The sequence below is a fragment of the Mus pahari genome, chromosome 20 (genome assembly GCF_900095145.1).
Source record: "Mus pahari chromosome 20, PAHARI_EIJ_v1.1, whole genome shotgun sequence".
NCBI classification, from domain to species: Eukaryota; Metazoa; Chordata; class Mammalia; order Rodentia; family Muridae; genus Mus; species Mus pahari.
The window spans coordinates 44,607,599-44,621,171 of NC_034609.1; positions in this window are offsets into that span (position 1 = coordinate 44,607,599).

Here is a 13,573-nt window from a genome sequence, read left to right on the forward strand (position 1 = left end):
ACAAGCTAGTAGTCCTGTTTCACCTGTTAACAAGCCATTGGCTCCACAGATCCAACAACCCGCTCAAGGTACACATGGTTATAAAAACCAGCTCAGGGCAGCTCTGAGGAGGAGAGGCCGAGAGATGGAGAGATCGGAGGTCCTGGGGCGGGCAGTGGCTAGGAACTCTGCATGGGTGGGAAATCACATCCACAGTCATGGCACGGACACTTCAGCAAACAGTGCCTGGGCTATAGCTGGTCCCTCCTAGAGCTGCAGTGTCTTGTCTTTCCCTCATTCCTCACCCCACTCCCCTCACCCTTCACCCAGTCCCTGCAATAGCAAAAGGTCTACACACAAAACACAGAGCCTGAAGTGGGTGCTCTTTATAAATATTGCAACTAACAAAACTTTTAGCATTAATTTCAACATTCATAATACTATATTTATTTGAAATTATTGATATTAATCAATACTAACCACAACTGTATTAGTAAGTATTCCACAATAAAAAAATTCTTCTGCAAATTAATTTTTAGAAGTGATGTTTATTTAAAAGGAGGATTTTTGGTCAGGAAAAACCTTGCCAATTACAAAGCAGGGCAGGGAAGGAGCGAGCAACTGAGGACAGGCAGGTCCCACCCTGTGAGATGCAAACACACACCACTAGGGGCCGGCAAGATGGCTCAGTACCTATAGGCACTTGCTGTCAAACCTGAAGACCTGAGTTCAACCCCTGGGACTCACTCACACGGTGAAGGAGAGAAGGGATGCCAGCGAGTTCCCCTTTGACCTTCAAAAGCTCACTCCGGCACACACACACACACACACACACACACACACACACATACATACGATAAATAAATGGCATAAGCCAATTAAACAATGGTTAGCCACACTAAGGCACAGTAAAAATAAAAGCCAACAGGAAAAGCAGGCAGGCAAACAAAATAACCATACAAAAGCCCTGCTGAGAGCGAGCGCCCACTCGCCTACCAAACAGCACAACATCCCGAAAGTAAGCGATATGCTCAGATCTGAAGAAGAAAACGTAGCTGAATAACGTTCAAAGCTTATCCCGGTGATCAAAGGATGGGGTCCCACAAGGGCCTGCCGCTTCACCCTCTAGCCCAGAGCAGGCAGAGCTTGGCATCTCTGTGTCACACAACAATGACATCCCCGGCTCACACAGCAGCTCCACAACACACCCACCTGCCTCACGATGCGTCTCACAGGTATCTGCCTGCTCTCCTTCCCTCTCCCAACCGGTGGAAGGAACACCAAGCCAGTGTCTCGTCCATGAGCAGTTTTCACAACATCGAAAACCAGAAGCCACTTATGGAGACAGGGAGAGTGAAGGCTCCGTGATAAATCTACGTGAACTCACTCGAGCAACAGCCCAGAGTCTGCATCCGAGGACTGGGAGGCAGCCAGTGTCCATGCCGATGCGTGACAATGGCCATACAGAAGAGTTCACAGGCTGAAGCCCTGACCTTACACGGTGCTCAGGGCACAGAAACGAAGACCAGAAAAGCCATGACCTTTTGAGTCAGGACAAGCTGTTCTGGTCTGGTTCTGTACCCTAAGCTCTTCTCATTTTTCCACACTGCCTGCCTGCACTAATTTTATAATGTAAATTTTATCTTTGTGATATGCATGTATACATCTTGGGTCAGAGATTCTCTTAGGATAGACAACAATGAACATGTATTGAATTATATCAGAAATGTATTACAAATGATGTTTATGAAATCTACTGATAATATTAACCAATCTTAGCCAAAATTATGCATATAAGCATTCCCCAACAGTGGCTCTTTTGGGAATTAACACATTAAAAAGTATATTTTTGCCCACTATAAATATGATATGTATTTAAATTGCATCATAAATGCATTGTGGATGGTCTTTATAAATATTCCAACTAACAAAACTTTTACCATTAATTTTAACATTAATGGTGCTATATTTATTTTAAAATATTGATATTAACCAATACTAACCACAACTGTATTAGTAAGTGTTCCACAATGGACATTCTTCCACAAATAAATTTTTAGGAGTAATGTTTATTTAAGTATATTAAATTAGCATATTAATTGTATTACAAATGTTTTATGTATGAATCTTAATCTCTACAAAGTGCATAAAAATGTCTATTCGTTCTTTATATTAGGAGTCTAAGTAGGTTGTTCCTGGGCAGCCTGAGAGGGAGAGAGAGAGAGAGAGAGAGAGAGAGAGAGAGGGAGGGAGAGCGAGAGAGAGCGAGTAATAGGATTGACTGAGTTAAAGAACAACGGACTGTCTTCAGCAGGGCAGACCGCACAGAACTGTGCATAATTCCATGAGCTAACCCAGCACTTCAATGAAGGCAGACAACCAGCCCTCCCTGAACCTAAGAGGGCCCTGCGCTTAATGAGGTCCCTTTAAGTCTTCTTCAGTCCATAATGTTTAATGGTTTAACGACTTTGATAATAGAGGAAATTTAGGAAAGACAAATATAAACCAGAAGACGACTGCCGCATCTCGGCTTCTACACGTTATTGATCTCCCACCATGGAGGAGACACTTATAGCTTCCAGGGCTCTCCAGCCTCCAGGAAGGCGCCACAATCCTCTGTCCTCCATAGCTCCAGAGACTGGATGCCCCAGAGCCTGGGACTGGTTTGGCCTCAGCCAGTCATTCATGACAGGGGCGTGGCTGGAGCATCTTTGTACTAGGAACTATGGCTGCATCAGGCCCCTTTTTTTTTGTCATCCTCAGCGCTAAAGAATGATGTGGGTTTCTAGAGAACACGGGAAGTTGGAGTCAGACAGGTGCCAGGTGGAAAAGACAGGACTGTTCTTGCTTCTGCTCTTCTAAAGCTGCTTGCACTGAAACAAAAGATAGCGGCCAGCACCAAGGTGGAGGGACTCCCACCGGCCAAGTCTCTTTCTGTCCCAGGTCAGGGTCCCTGTTAGAGGCTCAGCACAAAACTAACCACAACAAACAAAGAAAAGCAACCCCATATGCAGAATAAATAAAGTATGATGCTGTGAAAGTAATTTTGTTTTGGAACAAGGTCTCACTCTCTATATAACACAGCCTGGCCTGGTACTCTCAGAAATCCTCCTGTCTCAGCCTCCTGAGTGCTGGGATCACAGGAGTGAGCTGCTATATTCTACACGAAATTTACAAATGGAAGCTCTGGCTCAGAAAGAGACTCTGTCACTGAAGCAGGTGCCAATCCTAACTGCTGTGAACTCGAGACTCTCCACTCTGTCTGAGTGTGGATGTGGCTTCTGAGATGAACAGGTGGTCAAAATACCAGCCCTTCACGACACCGTGGAAGAAAGGTCCAGGAGAAACATTACGCCTTCTGAAGGCTGGGGGTGGCCAGGAACACAATGCCAGGGCCTCCTGATGGAAGAGCAAAGGGCCCACAGATGCAGAATTTATCTGACCAGCCCTTTCTCCCCAACACTGCCATCCAGGTTAATGTGATTGGCAGCTAGGGACCTTACCATGCTGTGCCCTGGGTCCGGCTCTCCCTAGGAGTGTGTCTCCACACTCCCTAGGGTCTAGTCAGTTTGTTTGTTGTTGCCTCCAATCCTCTTGCCTGCTGCCCTAAGGCTAAGCTACGCTGGTCTGGCTTCCAGGTCTCCCACATCCCCAGGGGCTGTCAACACAGCTGTAGACAATAACTTGCCTTCAAGGCCATTCAACAGCTCTGTGGCTTCAGCAAAGGCCTGGTGTGTGCTATGCCAGCATGAGACCTGGCAGAGTGTCCTGCAGACAGGACCACCCATGCCATGTGGTGTGTGTCTGTCTTGAAGCTCTCCAGTGATGGGGACCAGAGTCCTTCCAGGTTACTGGAACCTAGTGAGCACCGTCTGTGACCATATTCTGCCACTACTTGTGTTTATGCATTGCCTTCCTCTGACCTGGATGTTGGAGTCAAATTTGCACTTTTCCAAAACTGTTGGAGGCATTCTATCCCCCATGAGCCTGCCACAAGGTATTGGGACCATGAGCATGTCACCAGCAGCACCCACACATACCAGCTGGTGTGGGCCTAACTTAGATGTCACCCAACTTCCTGCCAGTTTCAGGTAGACCAGTAGGACACATCAGACCCCACCCTCAAGTGGCTTTAGCCCTGGTCCCCTCCAAGCAGCACACTGAGCCTAAGGTTTACTGCTGTGAACAGACACCGTGACCAAGGCAACTCTTATAAGGACAACATTTAACTGGGGCTGGCTTACAGGTTCAGAGGTTCAGTCCATTAGCATCAAGGCGGGAACATGGCAGCATCCAGGCAAACACAGAGAAGGAGGAGCTGAGAGTTCTACATCTTCATCTGAAAGCTACTAGCAAAATACTGGCTTCCAGGCATCTAGGATGAGGTTCTTAAAGCCCACACCTACAGTGACACACCTACTCCAACAAGGCCACACCCACTCTAACATGGCCACACCTACTCCAACAGGGTCACACCTTCTAATAGTGCCACTCCCTGGGCTGAGCGGGTACAAACCACCACAGATCCTTATGGCTGATACTGGGTTCCTGGCTTCCACATGATACCTCAGTAAAGGCTCGTTTGTGTGTGTTCCCTTTATCTTATCCCATAGGTCCCTGAAGCAGCCACATGAATCTCCCTGAGCCTTTTATCTGCCTCCAAAGGAAAAACTGAGTTGGACCTCGGGACACAGGTCACAGGAGGAAAGGGGCCAGTTGGTCAGGACAGTGTGTTAGTTACAGCAGCTGACTCTCGACCCTGGGGTCACGTGGAGTCTTGGCATCGATGCTCTCGGTGTGCCTGCTCTGGGAGCTTGCCTACTGCTTATCTGTAATCTCTCCCTCCCAGACAGTCACTGTAACTGTGGACAACTGCTGGCATTGTCAACAGTATCCCAGCTTACTGATGAGACCACTGAGCCACAGATGTCAACCACGGGCCTGGGGCCACAAGCAGACAGGTTAACAAGCTCGCCTATCAGGTCCCCAACCCCAGATGGCATGACACACAAGCCTTAGACTTCTGTGGTCCAGTGGCCCTGCAGCCTGCTGACTACCATGATGTGGATGTGATTGGCGTAAACATGGCCTCTGTGATGTTCATCTGCACTGCAGAAGACAGGAATGTAAGGAGGAAGACATGTAAACATTCACATACACAAATACATCCCACATATGTGGATATGCTGCTGCTGCTGCTGCTGCTGCTGTGTGTGTGTGCACGCGTGCACACGTGTGTGCACATACAGCCACATGCTGATTCGAGACGGAGTTTGGCATAAGCAATGTATTCTTGGAATCAGGTATCGTAGTCCACACTTGGGAGGCTGAGATAGGAGGACCTAGAGTCCAAGGTTAGCCTGGGCTATACACCAAGTTCAAAGCCAGCCTTAACTACTGTTTCAAAATCAGACCAAAATGCATCCTGGGAAATCACCTCTGTAGAAGATTCTGAGTCACGCAAACCTGATGGGACGGGTCACTGCTGTTACTCAGCCTGATTCTAGATGCAACCGTTTTACAGCTTTTATTTAAGGGTAAGAATATGCTGGAACGGCAACAAACAGCTCGCTGCCCGAGGTTGATGCGGAGCACCAAACTGCACACTGCTGTTACCAAGTATGTACCATGTTCTGTAAGTGACTTCACACGTGTGTCAGGCTACTGGATGACTGACAAGAAGAACAGAAAAGGGGTAAGCCAGTGTCCCCTCAAACTGAAGTCGTTTGCCACCAGTGCTAGCCTAATGAGACCATCATCATGTGAAGTTTGTCATTGAGTGAAAGCTCTGCGAAGCGTGAATGTACACACACATGCACACACGCACATGGATGCACACATGCAGGCACATGCACACACGCACATGGATGCGCACATGCAGGCACATGCACACATACACACACACACACTCATGTGCGCGCATACAGAACTAGATGTGAAAGTCATGTATACATTTGCAGAAGAAGCAGCTGCTGCTTAATCAGCAGTTCCAAAACCAAATTTTCTCTCCCTGAGACAAATGTTCTAAAAAACATCCTACCTCACCTTACCTATACAAACTGTTCTGTGGGGCTCCAGTGGCTTAGCTTCGCCAAGGACTTCAGCCCATAACCACTTGTAACTCCACCTCCAGGAGACCCAGCGCCCTCTGCTGGCCGATTTGGGCACTGCGCTCACACACACATACACATACACACATATACGTATAATTTTAAAAATAAGATAAAACGGTTAAAAGCCTTGTGACCAGGTAGATTTGGGGAGTATGGCTTCTTCCAGCTGTCTCCTGTCCCTAACAAGAGACCCAGGTCCTATAGAATGCCTAAAGTCACTACAGCTGAGCTCATGAGGAGCCGAGGATTCAGTAAGGAGAGCCTCGGCATGTGAGATGACAGCTACAGGAGGCAGCGAAGGCCCTGGCAGTCTGCAGTTGAGCCCAAGATGTACCCAGATGTATATGGATACCCAGTTTCTGGTGACAGACAATGTCACCAAGTGACAGAAGTGGGTAAAGGGTACGGGGGGAGGGTGACGGCAAAGGTGGATGCGGGCGCCTCTAAAGAATCCCACTTCGCAGGCGGCGGCCCTGTCAGGTGATGCCAGGGCGTCTGAACATGTGTTTGGTTCTCCTTAATGTGGGAGAAACGGTTGTGTTTATACGTCATCCACAAAGCCAGTGGTTTGCCTGCGGTTGGCAGTCCACATCTTGATTTGATCGTGGTCTGGTTTTGAGTGTCGTGACAGAGTTCCAGAACGGGGAGTGGTCTCACACTCATTCCCCATTCATCCCTGGAAGGCCCCTGGCTCTTGTTGTCCTGTATATTTTACTCTCACACACGGTGTAAACACACCACCCATTGTAAACAGCTTTGCTTTAGGCTGTCACGTATTTTTCGAGACGTTAAACATAAGAAAAACAAACCCTTTTTATCTTCGTTTCTACCACATTCAGCACTTTCCTTTCCAGTTTGCTCCGTGTGCCCAGGAGTCTGCCTCTAGTTCACTTCTTCCTTAATAAGCTCAGTTTGTCTAGAAGGGCTGCCTCGCGGGCAGCAGATTCCATAGGTTTCGCTTGCCTGGGGAAATGCGCTTGTCTTTCTTTTTGAAAGGTGTTTTCACAGGGGATGGAGTTCCTGGCTGAAAGGATTTTATCCTCTCTGTGGACACCACGAAGGGAGCCCTGCTGTGTGTCAGGGCTCATATCATCCCTGGGGAGAATCCTCTGCAGTTCTGGCCTTGGAACCCCTCAGGTACTGAGTCCTTACCTGGTTGCCTTGAAGAATTTTATCCTGTTACTTTCTGCTTTTAAATTTAACTATTTTGTATGCAGCAGACAGGCTATTTTTCTTAGGGTTTTAATTTAATATTTTGGGGGTTTGTGTATGCATGTGCTTGTGTGTGTATATGTGTGTACATGTGTGTATGTGGTATGTGTATGTGATGTGTGTGTGCTTGTATGTATGTGTGTCTATGTGTATATATATGTGTGTGTACATGTGTGTATGTTTGTGTATGTGTGTCTGTTTATGTGTGTATGTGGTATGTACTTGTGTGTGTGTGCATGTGTGCTTATATGTGTGTGCTTATGTGTATATGTGGTGTGTATGTACTTGTGCATATGTGTGTGCATGTATATGTGTATGTATGTATGTGTGTGTTTGTGTATGTATGTATGTATGTATTTGTGTGTATATGTGTTGTGTATGTATGTGTGTATGTTTTTGTGTGTATGTATGTATGTGTGTTTATATATGTATGTATGTATTTGAGTATATATGTGCATGTGTGTGTTCACATTGTGTGTATGTGGATACAGAGGTGTCTTCTTCAGCCACTCTCCACCTTATATTCTGAGACAGATCTTTCACTGAACCCATAATTTGACAGCTTCAGTTGTCTGGCTTTTCTGCTTGTTCTGGAGAATCCTGGTTCCACCTCCCAAACTGAGGCTGCAGATGGCCTGCCATGCCCACTCCATCTGTTGGTGGGTTCCAGAGACCTGACCTGTGAGCTTCACATGTACACACAAGCACTTCAGCCATGAGCTAGCTTCCCAGGGGCTCATTCATTACATTACTATGTCTTGGTCATTAGCTCATTATCATTTTTCTGCTTCATCTACCGTCTGTCTGTCTGTCTGTCTGTCTATCATCTGTCTCCCTATCTATTCATCTATCTGTATCATCTATCATTCATCATCTATCATCTATCTATCTATCTATCATCTATCTATATGTCTATCATCTATCTGTATGTCTGTGTCTATTATCTATCTATATATCTATCATCTGTCTGCCTGCCTATCATCTGTCTATCATCTGCCTATCTACCATCTATCTATATGTCTACCTATCTGTCTGTCTGTTGGTCTATCCATCATCTATCTATCTATCCATCCATATTCCTTTTCTCTCTTCTCCCTCCCTCTCTTCTGGGATCCCAGAGTCTCAGACGTTAGACTGTGCTATCATCCTTCGGCTCCAACTGCTCACCCCTCGGCTCCAGCTGCTCATCCCTTGGCTCGAGCTGCTCTGCTCTGTTTGTTGTTGCTCTGGTTGTTCCCTCCCTGGGGATTGGGGCTAGTGGATCTGTCCTCAGCACACCGACCTTGATCCTCATCCCACTAGCATGAGCTTTCCTTAGCACCTCCATTCGCCCTACGGTGAACACCTCCCAGCATTTCCAATCAAGCCTTACCGTGGGACTCCTTCTAACCCCCGCTCTGATAATGCCAACACCCAGAGAGCCTGGCTCTGTGACTATTCCTGTCCCCACCACAGTGACCTGCCTTCGACTGAAAGCCATGAACGGGAGAGGCAGCTCAGAAGGTAAAGTAGACCATCTCTGGGCGTGGGATGCTCTGCTCTATGCGATGAGCTATGACTATTTTCCTCTCCGGGCCACAGTGGGTTAACAAGACCAGTGTCCCTTCCCCTGGGCTTTGCTCCTTATGAGAGAATATCTTAGCAGGGCCCCATGCTTTCCCGGTGGCTTCCCTTCCCCAGGACATCCTGCCCGAGGTCCCCTTCTGTGCTCCATTCTCATGAACACCAACATAGCTAGGAAAGAGTTTGCATTCATGTGGACACCTGGAGCCCAGTCTCTAAGGAGTTCATAGCAGCTGATTGTCATAGCTACACCTGTGCAACACTCAGCTGTCTGTAAATGTCAGCTAATGCTCCCTGCCCACCTGTGCAGCCCTCGCTTCCTCCCCGGTGGTGGAGGTGACCCAGGGCTTTCCTGAATCCTTTGGGGGCATTCTCTTTTTGTAAAGTGGAGAAGGGCTGACTGCCCTGTGAGCTCTGCTCAGATTCAGAAAGGCCATGTGACTTCTCATCATTAGGATGCATCCGACACTCTCCTACAGTCCACGTCCTGAGTGGAGCCGCTGGGGTTCCATGTCTAACAGGACAAGAGAGCTGTTGTCATGACGGGAAAGAGGAGGCACCATGGTTCCCGAGAGCTACCAGGAGGCCACCGAAGGAGCTCTGGCACAGGGAGGCTGTGGCCCTGTTTCCGTTAGCCCTTTTGCTGGGATGATCAGAATAACAAAACCTGTGAGTGAAACCTGTGGCACCAACAGACGTTTATTTCTCAGTGAAGGGCCTGTGGTGTGGTTTGGCATGGCTCAGCGTGGCTCACCATGGCTTTACCATGGTTCAGCAGGTTTATTTGGGGATTTGTCACTCTGTTCCTGATGCCAGGTCTTCTTAAGGCTGGAGTGCTGGGGAGGCACGGTGACTCTGAGCCTCTTCCTGGAACTCTGCCTCTGTCCTTCATTCTGAGCAGAGCAGAAGAGCGAGATCAGAGTTAGTGGATGGGTATACGGGTGCTAGTTGAGGGACAGGGACATGTGGGCACATGTGGGACGATGATGTGGGCAGCCAGAGTGTGACCAGGAATGCAGGCTGGGGTCATGCAATGTGATGGCATCAATTTGGGAGTATAGTCTGGGGACATCCGATCTGATGGCATTCATCTCCATTGTGAAGTAGGAAACAAATCAGCTCTTGCTTCAAAGATGGGAAAGCAGTCAGGTGTCTGTGTGTACATGGGTGTGTATCCATCAGTGAGCACACGGGGAGGCCAGCGCCATTCCTCAGGAGACAGCCACCTTTATTTGTCCAGACAGGATGTCAGGGTTTCTAACGCTTTGGTGAAAACCCCATGACCAAAGAGCAAGTCAGGGAGGAAAGGGTTGACTTGGTTCACACGTCCACGCTGCTGCTCATTATTGAAGGAAGTCAGGACAGGAACTCACACAGGGCAGGACCCCAAAGGGTGCTGCTTACTGGCTTGCTCTGCTCCTCATGGCTTGCTCAGTCTGCTGTCTTATAGAGCCCAGGACCACCAGCCAGGGATGCCACCACCCACCGTGGGCTGCACCCTCCCCCACTGATCACTAATGAAGGAAATGCCTTACAGTTGGATACTTTTTTCTCAATCGAGGCTCCTCTCTCTCTGATGACTGTAGCTTGTGTCAAGCTGACACACAGAATGAACGAGCCGGTACAGTGTCCCACTGGGACCTGGCGCTCATCTCTTTGACTGTACTTGATGACTAAGACTCCTCAGCCCCTGCCCCAGCACTGGGGCTTCAAACTGGCACAACCACCCCTACCTCTTAACAAGGGTGCTGGGGATTGAACTCAGGTCCCTAAGGCTGCGTGGTAAGCACTTTACTGACTGAACCAAGTCCCTAGCCCTGTAGTCAGGTTTTAGGAGCGGGAGTGTGGAACGAAGTTTCCTCCAGAGCCACAGGAAGATGTGGCGTTCCTGGCTCCAGCCGGGATGCAGGTCGGTGCTCTGTCTGTCATGTGTGCCTTAAGCAGCCTCACTCTGTCTCCTTGGGGTTATTTCCATTCACTCCCCTGCTTGGTCTCAGAAGGACAGAGAGGGTGAAATCATGTTTTCATAATTACTCGCTGGCAACAGCTGCCCTGAGAGTCACCAAAGGTGGTGTTTTCCCCTCCCCTCCCACCCCACCCCCATGTTATAATGGGAGGTACTTGGCCAGGACACCAGGAGTGAGTGACAGCTAGAAATCCAGGTGGTAGGGACTTTGTCCAGAGGTGTGCCTGACATGTCTAAGTTCTGGTTTTGCTAGAACATTCCTAACGACATCTCAGATTCTCTTCATTGTAGTCGAATGCATCCCGGTGTTTGCTCTGTTTAATTCAATTTTCGGGTCCGTGGCAGCCAAAAGAAATCAAGGCTAGGTCCAAGCTACCTTGTCTCTGGTGCCTACCTGTTGGTTTCTGGGCACTTGCAGATCTCACCCGGTCCTTCTCTGGACCTGGACACTGTCCTATGCCAGCACCAATGGGATTCCAGACCACATTCCAACGGACTGACTTTGCCAGAGCCCTAGAGCCCAGCCAGAGCCTGCTGGTCAAGAAGCAGACAAGCTTACGAAGCCCACTTCCAGGGCTGCCCCCCATACTTCCTATCAGCTCCGACTGCCCTGTGGCCACCGCCTCATCTTCCTTTAGTTTGGATAAGAGAAAACAGTCCAGGGCAGAACCAAGGTTATTTCAAGGGTAGCAGAGGTCTGGGTAGCTCATCCATGGTCAATCTCACAGGCTATACCATGGCTATATCAAAACAGCAAGGGGAAGCCAGGCCCTGGCTCTGAAGTCACAGTAGATGTATAAGAACCACTTCCCCTTGGCATCTGACCCTGGGCGTGACCTCCCTCTGACCTTATCAGTTGGCAGAGCTCAGCTCTAAGGAGGTCAACAGAGACCAGACACAAGATCCCCTGTCCAGCACTGAATCCACAGACTCCCCTGGCCCACAGCCTCTTTCCTGGGGTTGGGAAGGAAAAGAGTGGGGGAGTTGGCCAGTCTCTCCACCCATCATCACCCCAGGCAGTGTTGGAACCAGAAGCCAGCCAAGGCATCATCTCAAAATTCCCATCTCCACACATTTGTGAACAGATCGGTTCCCAGATCTCCGGCCCCTAAGTAAGACTACAGGGGGAGTCAGTTACAGAGGCCTTAGGCCCTTGGGTAAACCTGTTCTTAATCAAGCGTTTGCCAGGCTCTGCACACTGCCGGGCCCGTGGCACACTGACGACCTTTGAGCTCTGGTGAGGACAGGAAATTTGGAATAGAGAGCCATCACAGGGTTGTTTGAGGGAAGAATCCAGAGCCTGTCAGCCAGTGGCCAGAAGGAGATGAGAAAAGGCTAAGGAAAGACCCCTGAGAGCCCAGAGCAGGGACAGGTGGGCGGGGGGTGGGTGAGTGGAGAGGGCATACCAGAGGTTGCTGGAAGAGATCATGGCTTGGGGGTGGGGGTGATATTCTACAGGGCATCTGGATTTCAGATGGAGGGAAGCCTGGGTTCTTCCTTCCTTCTCTCTTCCTCTCTCTCTCTCTCTCTCTCTCTAAGATTTATTTATTTATTTATTTATTTAATATATACCATTGCTCTCTTCAAAGACACCAGAAGAAGGCATCCAATCCCATTACAGATGACTGTGAGCCACCATGTGATTGCTGGGTATTGAACTCGGGACCTCTGGAAAAGCAGTCAGTGCTCTTAACTGCTGAGCCATCTCACCAGCCACAAGGCCTAGGTTCTAACCCCAATTCCTACAGTCGCCCTCTGATGGCCAGGAGGGAACAACCCAGCATGTGCTCTGGGCGGAGCGAACTTGACAGCAGCACAGACGGGGCTGCGAGTGACCAGGTAAACGACACAGATGCCAGGGTGCTGGAATTCAAGGCTGTGTGGCTAGAAAACCAACCCATTGTGCAGTCTTCAGACTACAGGGGTCTGGGGAAGGCCCCTCAACCCCCACATAGTATCAGTATTTAAAAATGGAAGAAATCCCAGAGACCCATCCCCCACTTTGTGACCTCTGTACAGAGTCTGGGGAAAACCATGATGCTGGCGCAGGACTCGGACCCAAATACACCCAAAGGAGGTAGCCTGGCAGCTCACAAGCACCCCAGTGCAAAGTCATGGTGTGACCCCCTTCCTCACCCCATGCTGCAGGGTTACCTGGCAACCAGCTGAAGGCCTCACCCCTACCAGCGAGAGCCTTGATAGGGGCTCCGGACATCTCCTTCCTCCTGCTGCAGAGCCTGCCAGGTCCTTGGACCCAGACTAAAGTCCCTGCCCCTTTACAGAGTTGCTTGTAGCCTCTGCTGGCCTGGTTCAGACCCACCCAAATAGCTGCACGTCTGGGTGACACAAAATCAGTGTCACCCCTATAGGCTTTGCAGATGACCTTCAAGCCACACAGACTGGAGCCAAGTTACCAGCTCTGTGACCTTGACAAGTTCGCCTGTCCTCTCCGAGCCTCTGAAGGCTACGAGGGTGCTTCGGAAGTTTCTGGAGGCTTAGGGAGACAGCTCAGTTGATAAGTGCTTACTGCATACGCGTGAGGACCACGTGAGGACCTGTGTTGGATCCCCAGAATCCACCCTGGGGGCCCGGGGAAGGCAAGAGCAGAAGGTATAGCATAATGGTAGCATGTTTACCAAGCATGCATGAGACCTCAGGGTCCATCCCCAGCACAGGCATCACCATCACCGTCATCACCGTCACCACCACATCACCATCACCACCACCACCACCACCACCA